Source organism: Chelmon rostratus, chromosome 17, assembly GCF_017976325.1.
Source record: "Chelmon rostratus isolate fCheRos1 chromosome 17, fCheRos1.pri, whole genome shotgun sequence".
NCBI lineage: Eukaryota > Metazoa > Chordata > Actinopteri > Chaetodontiformes > Chaetodontidae > Chelmon > Chelmon rostratus.
Genome location: NC_055674.1, coordinates 7,717,062 through 7,729,271, shown reverse-complemented (window position 1 = coordinate 7,729,271; position 12,210 = coordinate 7,717,062).

The following is a 12,210-nucleotide window of genomic DNA, read 5'->3' as shown; positions in this document are numbered from 1 at the left end:
TGACCCGAAGCTCTGAACGATCATCTAAATTCAAAACCTTATGAACAAGTCCAACTTAAAAACGTGAGATTGATGGCCTTGACTGACTGACTTAAGGAGTGTATTAATTTAAGAAATAGACTTTGAGACATAAATGTTGTCTAAAAGTAAGTTTTTCAGGTTTGTTTCCAAACTGCTGTACATCCATTTTGGAGATATCCATAAGCTCAAGTTTAACATTCAGTATTTCTAAAATGTAGAGGAATCAGTCTGTGAAAGTGTTCCTGTTGACCTACATGACTTAAAATCCATTAAAAATCCATTTAAATTTTGTGAATGTGGTGTCACTTTTTAAAGTGGTAGATGTCCCATTTTGAAGGAAACCTTCCAAATGCATCCAAACCATATCACTGCCAACAGACATCATATATTTCTATGATTACAGGGAGAAGTAGCTCCAGAGTATTGAACCAGTGTTGTATTGGTGTAATAGTGCCTCTCATCAGTACCAGCATGTGTGTGATTATCCTACCCTGTAGATGAAGCCCCAGTATTAGAATGGTGATCGGTATTATTCTTAGTAATCCATTATGCTCCCAACAGAAGTCATGTTAGAGTGAAAATGTTGGCTCAGAGTTCGACCAATAGTTAAAACTCTCAGCTTTTATTACAAATTAATTCCTCACATTTATTGGATGTATCTGGACTGTCTGAATCTAGTGGTATAGTCGCAGTTAACGTCGACAGTCAATGAACTTTCTGTCAGGATTTTGTGAAGCAAAGTTGTTTTTTGTCTGTTACTCCTCAAATAAATGGGTCAACTAAAGACATATAAACAATTTTTGTTTGACTGACCCTAACAACTTACTACATGACAATATTTACCTGCTGTTGTGGTATTTTCGTTAACTATTAAAAAGATCTGTTTGAGTGTCAGATCAAGAACTTACTGAAAAAGGACATTAGGACACTGGAATTCATGCCACGCTTGGCAAAATGTTTTTCATACAAGCTTTTCTGGTGCAATTGATCATTTGTTGCGCTGATTTCCAAGCCAAGCAATATAAAAAGATGCTCACGTCTGCCTGCAAGTCTTACTCATGCAGTTGACTATTTTAAGCAGCTGAAGACAAGGCTGCACTCATAACTGATACACAAGTGGGAAGTGGGAACTGCTAGTATAAAAGGTGTATTTATGCATTCTCAAGTACAAATCATAGCTGTTAATATTCTTACAGACTTCCAACCAAACTGTATGCACAATTTTCCAAAGTTTGTATATCGAGTGCACCAAACTCTCCTGTCACATAATTAATCAACTGTTTCAGTGTTTCACTGTTAAGTGAAATCAGTTATTCACATATTCAAACTCAATTATTAATTCAGATGAGATTTTTATTTATGGAAACAATGTTGTGTAGTGACTACCATTGAATGTTCTTGTTTTGTGAATGCAAATTGCTTGATTTTTTCCTCAAAGATACTGCAGTCACTGGTATTAAACTACAGTTCACCACATTTACACATGAGGATCTACTGTAATAGTGCCAGTTTAAAAACATAATGTGTATAATATCTGTCTGCTTTGCCACACGCAGTTGTGAGAACACAGCAGCAATGTTATATTTTGGTAAAGTTTAAAGGAAAGCCCCTAAGAGCACAATACAGTCTAATACAGTTCACAATGATGATCAGTTCTTGTGTGACTGTTAGCTCATTATCAAAATATGCACCTAATTGTAGAGCAATGTTGTTATGTGTCTTTATGTACAATACAAAGTTACTTTGGTTCAAGACACCCTGTTAATTATATTCACCACCTCTGTATTTGACAGTTCACAACCTCCAGTTATCCTAGAAAATTACTGAGCATTTAAATGTTTTCCATACTTTGTGCAGTAAAATATAATCCTTTTGTTGCCAGTGTCTTGCAAAAACCTTGAATCTCTATTTTTAAATTGTTTCAGCGCAGTCTGAAAAAGCCCAAGGTTCATGAAACATTTCTAAATGTGGAAAACCTCTATGGTTGCCTTTTACAGTGATACAAGGTGTCTGCAAAATACTGCATGTCAACTTATTTTCATGTCATCCGAGTGTACTTTGTACAAGGGATATAGTCATTGGCAATGAGCAACTGTAGCGCAATGTTAGCAGGCTTTGTTTACCTGTCAGTTGAAATGTTAATAACCTGAGTAAAGCTACAACAGCTTCTAGTATTTTGTAACTGGTTTCTTCAGCTGACTTACTACTCTTTTTTTCTCCAAACATTTGGCTGTCTTGTGTGGCAGCAGCAAAAAAAAGTAGCATTTCTGGTGCTTATTAACACTCTTTTGTTGTTTATTCCCTTTTTAAAGTCTGATTGTAGCTGGTTCTATTAGCTGCCGTCCCAACACCACACCAGATGGTATCATAACAACATGGAAGAGCACTTGAGTGGGCCAAAGGACCTCTTCGGTTTAATATACTACAATTTATGGGTCTGTTTTAGTGTGCTCCAGCTGTAAAAAGTGGTGTGTCACTATACTGTCTACATTAAAATTATTTTCAATAACTGTCTTCTCTAGGCATTTCTTTATTTGTCCTTGAAACAGTAGTTATGATGTAACTTCCATGGTTGATTTGCTGATTTTAATTCCTGTGAAACCGTCTCTCAGTGCTAAATTATTAACATTTAACAATTTAGTTGTTCTTCTTAGGAGCAACATGATGCAGCAACGATTTCATTTAGTTAATTTAACACAACATACCTGTGCTCAAAAAGAGGATTCATTCTCAGTGAAGAACCTTGGAGCCCTAATCTGCCTCTATACATGCCAAAGAGCAGTGATTCCTAACACATCTCTGGGGGTCATCAGGTGGATACCTCCCTTCAACGATGTTTCGCCTACTTAGTCCCACGACACCTCCAGGAGGCTAGGCGGTGAACTCCGGCGTCCCAGAGTCAACCCCCCTAGTGCCAGTTCACACTGCTCCTACACAATCCAAACAGCACTGCCATGTTCAACTGACCCAGGCCTGTTTAGGAGATGCTCCAGGTAGTGACCAGTACCGATGCTACCATTTAGCTAATGCTAATGCTAATGCTAAATGCTAACCGCAAACTACTAAGAAGAACAGAAGAAGACAATACAGTACCGATGCTACCATTTAGCTAATGCTAAATGCTAACCGCGAACTGCTAAGAAGAACAGAAGAAGACAATACAGCTAGATTCACCTATACTGTTAATGTTAAGTGTCATGTTTTATGTTAAACTGTTTTTTGCTACACTGCACATTTAGAGCAACAACCTTGCCCTTGATGTTCAGTGTAACCAACATTTATGGCTTTAGATAAAAAAAAATGCTCACTAAGACTAATTTTCTCATGGTGCGTTCAAAACCTTTTGCAGGCTGTAGATGCAAATGTTTGCAGGAATAAAAGGAAGTGCTTTTGAGCTAAAATTACTGAGTCCAAAATGTATGAGTAAAGAAGTAAAAACTACAATTTTTCATACAACAGCTCATGTTGTATAGGTTGGTCAAGAGTTTTAATACAATTATAAGAGCTTGCTACAACCTCACATGTTACACCTATTTAGCACTGGGAGCTAGACACATTGATTCTCTCATTGTAGCCTTTCTGCAGATATACCACTGAGAGGCATTTCTTCAAGTCGTTCCACTCTTGTGTAAAGCGTTTGATGCATGGTTATCTGTTGGGGCCTGGATAAATAAAGGAGCACAATCGATTCAGCCAAGAGCTAATGCCTCATGGAGATAGTCGAACTCCATGGAGAGTTAAATAAAAGCACAGGAGAAGTAGAATAACACAGTAACAAAGCAGAAAATGAATGGAGGAAGTTTTTGCTCTCAGAACCAAAGGCTTTGCTCCGTTTATGTTTTTAGTGTAGCCTTGCATTTGCATCCACAAACAATACAATTTTGGAGACGAACTAAAACATTCCTGCAATACTTCAAGCACAGGACACAATGTTTTTCATCAGAAAGGTTAACAATAGACCCGCCTGTCAACCGTGTCAGTGTCATCTTTCGCCTTGCCTAAGCTTCAAAAGAACACATGCTTATTCCACGGACAAGTTAGCAATAATAAATATGCAATGCAGTGCAATGCAATTCACATGGGACATAAATTTCAGTCTCCCAGGTAAAAGTCCTGTGTTTGACCCATCCATCCACCCTGACCTCATCCATACGCAGACTCTGTCACTCATAATACGTTCATCCTTTGCTCCTATAATTATTGCCCCCTATTGGTGCTGCAACTTTTTGAACTTGGTGAGGCAACACGTAGCATTGACAGGGCATCCTCTAGTGGTTTGGGGTCATTTAAATGCTTTGGCTTCAATTGGTCTGAAAATATAGCATCTTTGTTGCATTTTGAAACTGGCGCGTGCGCGCACGCACACACACACACACACACACACACACACACACACACACACACACAATCAATTCATCTCTTCTTTTGTAGTGACACTGCCAATAACTATAAAGTCCACATAGAAATGTACCACCTGCGAAACAAAATCACCAGAGCTGTGGAGGGCAGGCAGTTCAGCTGTTCAGAACAATACAGCAATTGAGTGTCAGGGCACATTTGCATCACTTTGCTACTTTTGCACTTGTTGGAGAATTCAATCCATTTTGGAGTTGTTTCTGCAGATTACTCCTGTTTACAGTCGTACTACCTATCAGAACTTCGGTTTTAACAAACCTCTGGGAGCACTGTCATTTTCTTGAAAACGCCAGGAGACATTCTTGTTAATTAGCAAATGATGTTTCTTACCACCAGGGTGGTTCCCTCTGGAAATTAAATCAGCACAATAACCTAATTCAGTCAGACAGAGGCGCACAGCCATGTCCTGGTGTGTGAAAAATCTTGATCCTACAGCAATGATTTGCAGTGCATGATTATTTTCACATGAAATTATGCAGCATTGTACTCATGAACTAACAAAAAGCCAATCTGTGGGGGAAATAAAACAAAAAACAAATGCACTGGAGTAAAAAAGTGTTTTGATTTAGAGAGTCTACTGGGAGTGAACAACTTCATGGTCACCCATGTTGATTGCACTGCATGAATGTATCGGTTTCTTTATGCAAAAGCTTCCAACATGTTGGGATCGAAAAGAAGCAATAAGAAGCACAACAGTGTAACTTTGAGTAAGGAATCTGTCATTATCCCCAGGATCCTTGGGAAATCTCTACCACTCCACACCACCATCGTACACTCGTCAGAGATCAGAGAAATCAGAGAGAGGACAGATGGACAGCGACAGACTTGCAGACAGTGGCTTTTGCTTTGTTTGCCAACATGTTTCATCTTCATCGTGGTTTACAGATGAAAGATGCTATATTTATCAAAGATCCAGCACGTACATACTGTATTTAGCATCTCGTGGCTTTACGGTGATGAACAGCAATCACCAAGTATCCTCAAAATGAACTTCAGAGGATACACTTAAATTTAGCCCGAATTCAACCAAAAGTTTGGTATGATTAAGGTGATGGAGCTCATGTAAATAAAAAACTTCAACATGAGACACAATAAGAATGAGGCATTCAAAACTGATATTCAAGAACATAGCTGAATTAACAATGACGGAAGTCCTCATTAACACACTTAGTCATGTTCCTGTGTGCCATGAAGCCCTTTCAGACACATTCAGCCCTTACCATCAATCTCACTAACAACAGGCTAATGGAGCAGCTGACTCTGCTGGTTTGAAACAGACACACTATGAGGTGAATGGTGGATTCATCAGTGAACAAATGACTTAATTGTATGAATGCAATTAAACGGTGGGATATGGATTGTGTATGTCATTTCTGCTACCACAGCAACCAACGACGATGCAATTTCTGAGGTGCAAGAAACATGTAATATTATGCCCAATGTTAAGTTTGACACACCTTGTCAAATGAACTCAGTTAAACCTTGAGTTGAACAATTTGACAATTCTTTCACGCATACACGCAACAAAGAAAGACTACGTCAAGTATTTTCCTTGGCTCCAATAAAAGCAGGCGCTCAGTGGAAGCTTTGAATGACAAGCCGTCTAGATTTCTTAGTCTCGTACATGCAAAGGCTGTGACGGGCTGCAGTTCCTGCTACAGAGGCATTCCCTTTAAGCAGCTGCTTATCGTCAAAAACAAGTAATAACTTCCCTTCTAGATTGGAGATATCATCAGAGATAATGAGGGTCATTTCGGCATCTGACTGGAAAACTGCTGCTGTGTAGTAACAAGGTGTCGTGGAAGCAACAAGCTGTGAGTGCAGTCGTTATGTCCTTCAGTTAGCTGTACCTGGCGTGCCTAGAAATTTTAAGATATGCCACATTTTAATTTCAGCTTCACAGTTCAGTTATTTAGCATTGGATATCATTTCTCTTTCTCTTGCTGTCTGTGAGACGGTGAGAGATTAAGACAACGACAAAGGAGTGAAGGACTAATGTCTGAGGTTGACATATTGTTGCTTTTCATGCACTCTCACTCCACCACTTGTAACCAGCAATGTGATGAACAAATACTCTAATCTACAAACACTGTTATGCTAGTGTATCCTTTGTAATGGAAGAAAAAAAGAATAAACATCTACAGGGAAATATTCTCATTTTGAAAGGAGAGAAGACATCAATGGTCATAATTTCCACTGTACTGCAGTCAAGCTAGATGGTTAATAAGGGAGCAATTCCCCTCATATAAATAGATACCAGCAGGGCCAGAACAGGCTGACAATGCTCCATATTAATCCATTCTCCAAGCCAGTGCAGAGTAACATAGCCCAGATCATTGTGCCACTACAAAAGCAAGCAAAGCAGCTTGGAGCAAAATCTGAGAGTTTCTGAAAGGAGGCACACAGAGATTAGGAATGTGGAGCTCCTCTGAGAGATGCCTCCACAGCCGACAAAGACACTGAGAAGTCTTTCCTCCTACTCGAGGCAGGAAGAAAGGTCATGTTATTTTGGGATAGGGACTGTTTTCCTGGGTTAAAAGCCTGTGATACTCTGATTACCTTCATGTTATCATCGCTGCAAAACTCTCACTTGAGTAGAGTTTGTAACAACTTGGGCAGAAATATTTGTTCCCATATTGATGCAGTTTGCAGTATTAGATTCCTGCACCCGTCTTTGGTCACTGTATTCTTTCAAAGTGAGGTTTTGGTTTAACCTCCACTTCACTTTCTCCTGCTGCATTTGTGAGGAGATCACAATGATGCTTCTCTAACAGGGATCACATAAACAGAAAGAAATATTAGAGGTCAACAGGGAGTTCTTAGCTCCAGGTTCAAGGATAGTTTGAAGAGATACAGTGCTGCCTAGGAGGAAGCAATCCTTCACAGAGAGTGTCTCTGCATGTGTTTGTATGCCTGCATGTTTTTGTTAAGGAAAGACTAGACTGGCTTTAGCGTAAAGGTGCAAACATATCAACAGCTGCTTTTTCTTTGCTTTATTAAATAAATAACACAGTTAATTTCTGTGAAGTGTCTCAAACCTAATTAAACAGATAAGCGAGGAAGCAATTTTGCCAGGTGGGTCATGAGTCTACAGTGAGCATTTTATTTGCCAAATCGCTTCTCCAATGTGGTTTGGGGTCCCACCATCAAATGTGATTAACTTTTCAAGATCTTATAGCTACCATTGTAACACAAGTCTCCATCAGTAAGTTCCTCAAAGGCGACATGCTGGAAAATACAGCATATAGAAATCTTGCAAATAATGGAGATGAGAGTCATTTTAAATGTGAAATGATTCCATATAACGCTGCATGGGGAGCATCACTAAGGGATACTTAACAGATGAAACCGGTGAAGTTAATATGACTTATTTTCACTTGTGTCTTATGTACAACTCGTTCAGCACTCTGCAAACCTTTGTTCTCTCATCTGTACAAACAAGCCAACTGAAAGAGACAGATTTCTGGAGGGAACATCATATAATGTTTAATTTAACTCCCCTTTCATTCTCTTGCCAGTCTCTTCTTTCTGTTCACAGACATGGCTTCTAATTTTTCGGTCTCTTTGTGCTGTCAGACTGGCTGCACCTCGTTATCTCGTTTCTTTCTTTCACATCCATTCCATAAGTGGCCTCTCACCTTTGCTTTGCTAGCCTCTCAGAAACTCCCTGGAGAACAGGCTTAGTCACTAAGTCACATCAGACAGTGATCAGTATAAAGACATTTGTTTTTTTAAGGAGAAGACTCCAAAAAGGCATTTATTGTATGAAAATTGGCTTTAATGCAGAATTCAAACACACTTATCAATCTAGTCACATACTGCTTTACTACAGTCTGTGGCAATGAGTGGCCCAACACCTTTATTTATGTGGCTGGTGAGTTATTTTAAAATGAAAATTAAATTTGTCCTACTGACTATAGCAAACTGCAGTTCCTATTGTGATTGCTAGGTGTCACTATCACCATGAAATTGAAAAACGGACAGTGAATGCAGGAGAATCAAGACCCTGGCAAAATTACAGCTTATTTTTTTACACAGAGTTCAAGGGTGTCTGTTTGAGTTGATAATAAAACGTAAGAAGGCATTTTAGGCAAAATTAAAGTGCATCATGGGAAAAGAGATGGCGAGACAACTGTCAGCTAGCCTGTCTGCTCAGCAAAGCCAAATTTTTGGGGGGCAAGCACACACAGAAAAATGCCACAAGGGCTGGATATTAGGTAGCTCACCTTATAGCCCAGCATGGAAAGGTATTTGAGGAGAATGACTTTGTGAAGGAGTGTCTCATTTAAAGTAGTCACTGTAGTCTTACGATAAAAGCAGCAAGAATTTAACGATGTCTGACTTGGAAGGAACACAGTTGCCCAGCGAATGAGCCGAAGGATCAAATTTCAGGAAAAGCATGTGCATTTGAGAACGCAGATAAGAGAAGTGAGTAAAATTTAAGAGTGATAAAATCACACACTACTGACTAAAGATTATTACAGATCCCAGTTTTCAACACAAGTGCTTAAAACTCACTCATTTAAGTCTTAAATCACAAAGCTCATGGCCAAGGACTATATACAGTAGGTACTCCATGTGGCTCCTGGCGTGATAACCTCGGGCACCCCGATTTATAAATATGAATGAAATATGACACAGCAAGGGCAAATGTATGTAATAAAACAAAATTCAGTCATTTCCATGCTGGTAAGACCATTCAGTAAATGCGCACAGAAAACGGCAGCATCATGAGGTCAATATTGTGAAATGTATTCGAGTCGAAAGAGGAACTGTGATTCTTTTTTACTGTTGCTGTAACAGTACATAACAACTGGCCCTCACCATCACAAATGTTTAATCTCTTAGTGTTAAAACATGACAAAAGCTTGTTGCTGCATGCAACTGAAATACGCACAAGAGAGACAAACGTCGGCACACAGTTCATTAACATTAACTCACAGCTAGAAGCCTGTTAAAATAACTCATTCTCAGTCAGGAGGGCAACAAAACTGTGAAGATTACAGCCCAAATAAAATCAGATGGAAGGAAGCAGCCTTATATCTCTCCAGGGGAATAACATCACAGCTGCCAGTATTCAAACGGCAGAGACAAGACTCATGTTGTCAGCCAAAACGAGCTCTTCTGCAATGAAATTACTGCTGTACTAGTTAATAATTCATTTAGACATTGTCTATAGTAAGTTGTGATTGAGGAGTGGTCTGATCTAAAGAAAAGCAAATCTGACAAAAAAGAAGAGTGCGTTGTTGGTAAACTTACGAGGCCCTTCAACAATGTGAAGATCCTCCTTCAGATCTTGTGCTCACTAGGAATCTTAAAAGTGTCTCTTTGGGGAGCTGTAGAAGATATGGTTCCATGGAAAAATCTATTGCTTTGCTCAGCTGCTGAGGCTCAGTTATGAAAGATTCAAATAATGTTGAACAGAGGGCTGATTTTATTGTAGTTAATTGCCTATATTGTCATTTGTGGAGTCTATTCATGAGCCATAGGAAAAGTTCATCACCACACAAGGACTCTTGGACTTTACAATAAAAGCTTATCAAAGTGATATCTGTGAGCTACAATCGATATCCCAGAAAAGGAACGATCAAAATATTCAGCTCATCCCACAGGCACAGCGTTATTTTTTATTATTGACCTACACTTCTATCCACATTTATTCACTCTACTACCCTAAATGTGGAGCAGGAGCTCTGGGCTACAGATTGATAACATGCAACCATTTTCATCACCTTGCGACGACACACATTTTCACCTATCTATGATGAACTTGAAACAAATGGGTCATTTCAGAATAAAAGCTTTTGAGGAACTGGGGTAGGTTTGAAAATGTGATATGAACTAAATCATCTGCATGACATTTACCTGCAGACTCCCTGTGCTTTATGTGTAGGACTTGCTTTTGATTGTTTTCCAAACCAGAAATGATTCCTCTAAAGGCTGTCATTGATCTGCAGAGAAAAACGAGATTTTAAACCTCTGAACATTTTACTGGAAGGTGTATTCTGCTGGCAGTGGCCCTCAATAGTCAGTTTCCTTCTATATTACAAGAACAGTTCACTATTCAGTGTGGATGAAATGGACAGGGGGCAGAACTGACCTGGATAGGATTTAGGCAGGAAACTGACAGAGTGAAACACTCTACTGTATGTCCTGGATTCCTCAAACACTAAAGAAACGTGGTATTAGAGGTGCGGTAAGTCATTCTGGAGAAAGATTGTTGATATTGCCATCTCTCCTCCCTCATAATGCAATGACATGTTGGCATGCCATTAACATGTCCCTCTTGCCTCACCTGATCTCCCCTCCCCTTCCTCCTGTCCTGTGCACGAGCACGAACGCCACCTGCTGATCCAGTCCACTTTGTTTGTGTCCCATTTACAGAGCCAGGGCTGTGAACAAAAACTGGATGTTGCTTTGAGCGCACACACAGAACGGACAGCTAATGGACAATGAGGAGATGCTGGCTGAATTTCAACTTGAGCGAATATCAAAAGTATATCTCCAGAATTACTCACTTGACTTTTAACGACATACACTTTAAGACACAATGCACAAAATCAGTAGCCATTTCCTGCACATAGCCCTCAAGATCAATGCTTCTGCAAGGGGAAATTCAAAGCCAGTCACCTTTGAGGTAACTAGTAAGTATACAGAAGAAGCTGTCTCCTGTATGACATGACTTGTGCACATTGCAAGGAGGTGATAGTGTTGGCTAACATTCCTAGTAGCCCAGACGATATTAACATTTACTGCTTTTTTGGTGCATTAAAAACCATAAGGAATTTCCACAAGGTATGGGAAAGAGAATCATTCCTTCTTAGCTAGTATAAGCAAAGCGACACAACTTGATGCAGGTTTTCAAAACCATGCTTAAATTCCATTAGAGGGATTTCCCAGCCCAGAGTGAACGATGAAAACAAAGTTACAGGAACTAAAATCTCATTTAGCTGCAGAACAGTCCATTTAGTAGCAGATGAATAAGAAGACAATTAAGGCATGGAGATTTCAATCAAGGCCACCTTCTCACTGTTCAGGGATTGCAAGAAACAGACTGGAACATGGCTGCTCTCAAGGATACTCTGTTTTCCGGAACACATGTGACACAAAAATGCAAAGTAATGTCTGAAAATCTTGAGCATCAACTGAAGGATTATGACACTGTGTGTTTCTTACTCTGGTTTGATGAGATGTGGCTCGGTCTTCAAACTTTTCATATTTTTTTTCCATTAGTTAAATGTTTCCATCACAATGGAGAATGAGGACATTAGTGCACTTTTTCCACTGAAAAGCCACACAAGGGATAAAGATAAGTATCAATGATTTTTTTTTGAAGGGTGTGACGAAGAAGATTACTTTCAATTCTGACAAGTCTGGAAAGGCGTCTCCTTCACAGTCATTTGGAGAACTGATGTGGAGTGCACACACATGCCGATGCACACTCATGCAGTAGCTGAGTAAAGGTTAAGTTTTGGTGTGAATCACAGAGCTTTTTCCTGATATCAAAGAGTGTCTCAAGATTTCAAAACACACAGAATATACACAGCTAGAAGACAAGAAGTGGCTCCTGGATTTAGTGTTCATTACAAACAAACCGATGTTTAATCTACTGTGCATTTAACTAAAATGAAAAGAAAGAAACAGGCCAGAAAAGGTCTGTGGCTACCTTCCTAGTCCGACTCTGATCGACTTTCAACCCATGCATGCAAAACTTCAGCATCATGGCAAAGAAACAGACGAGCCTGACACCTCACACTGCACAACGCAAATTCA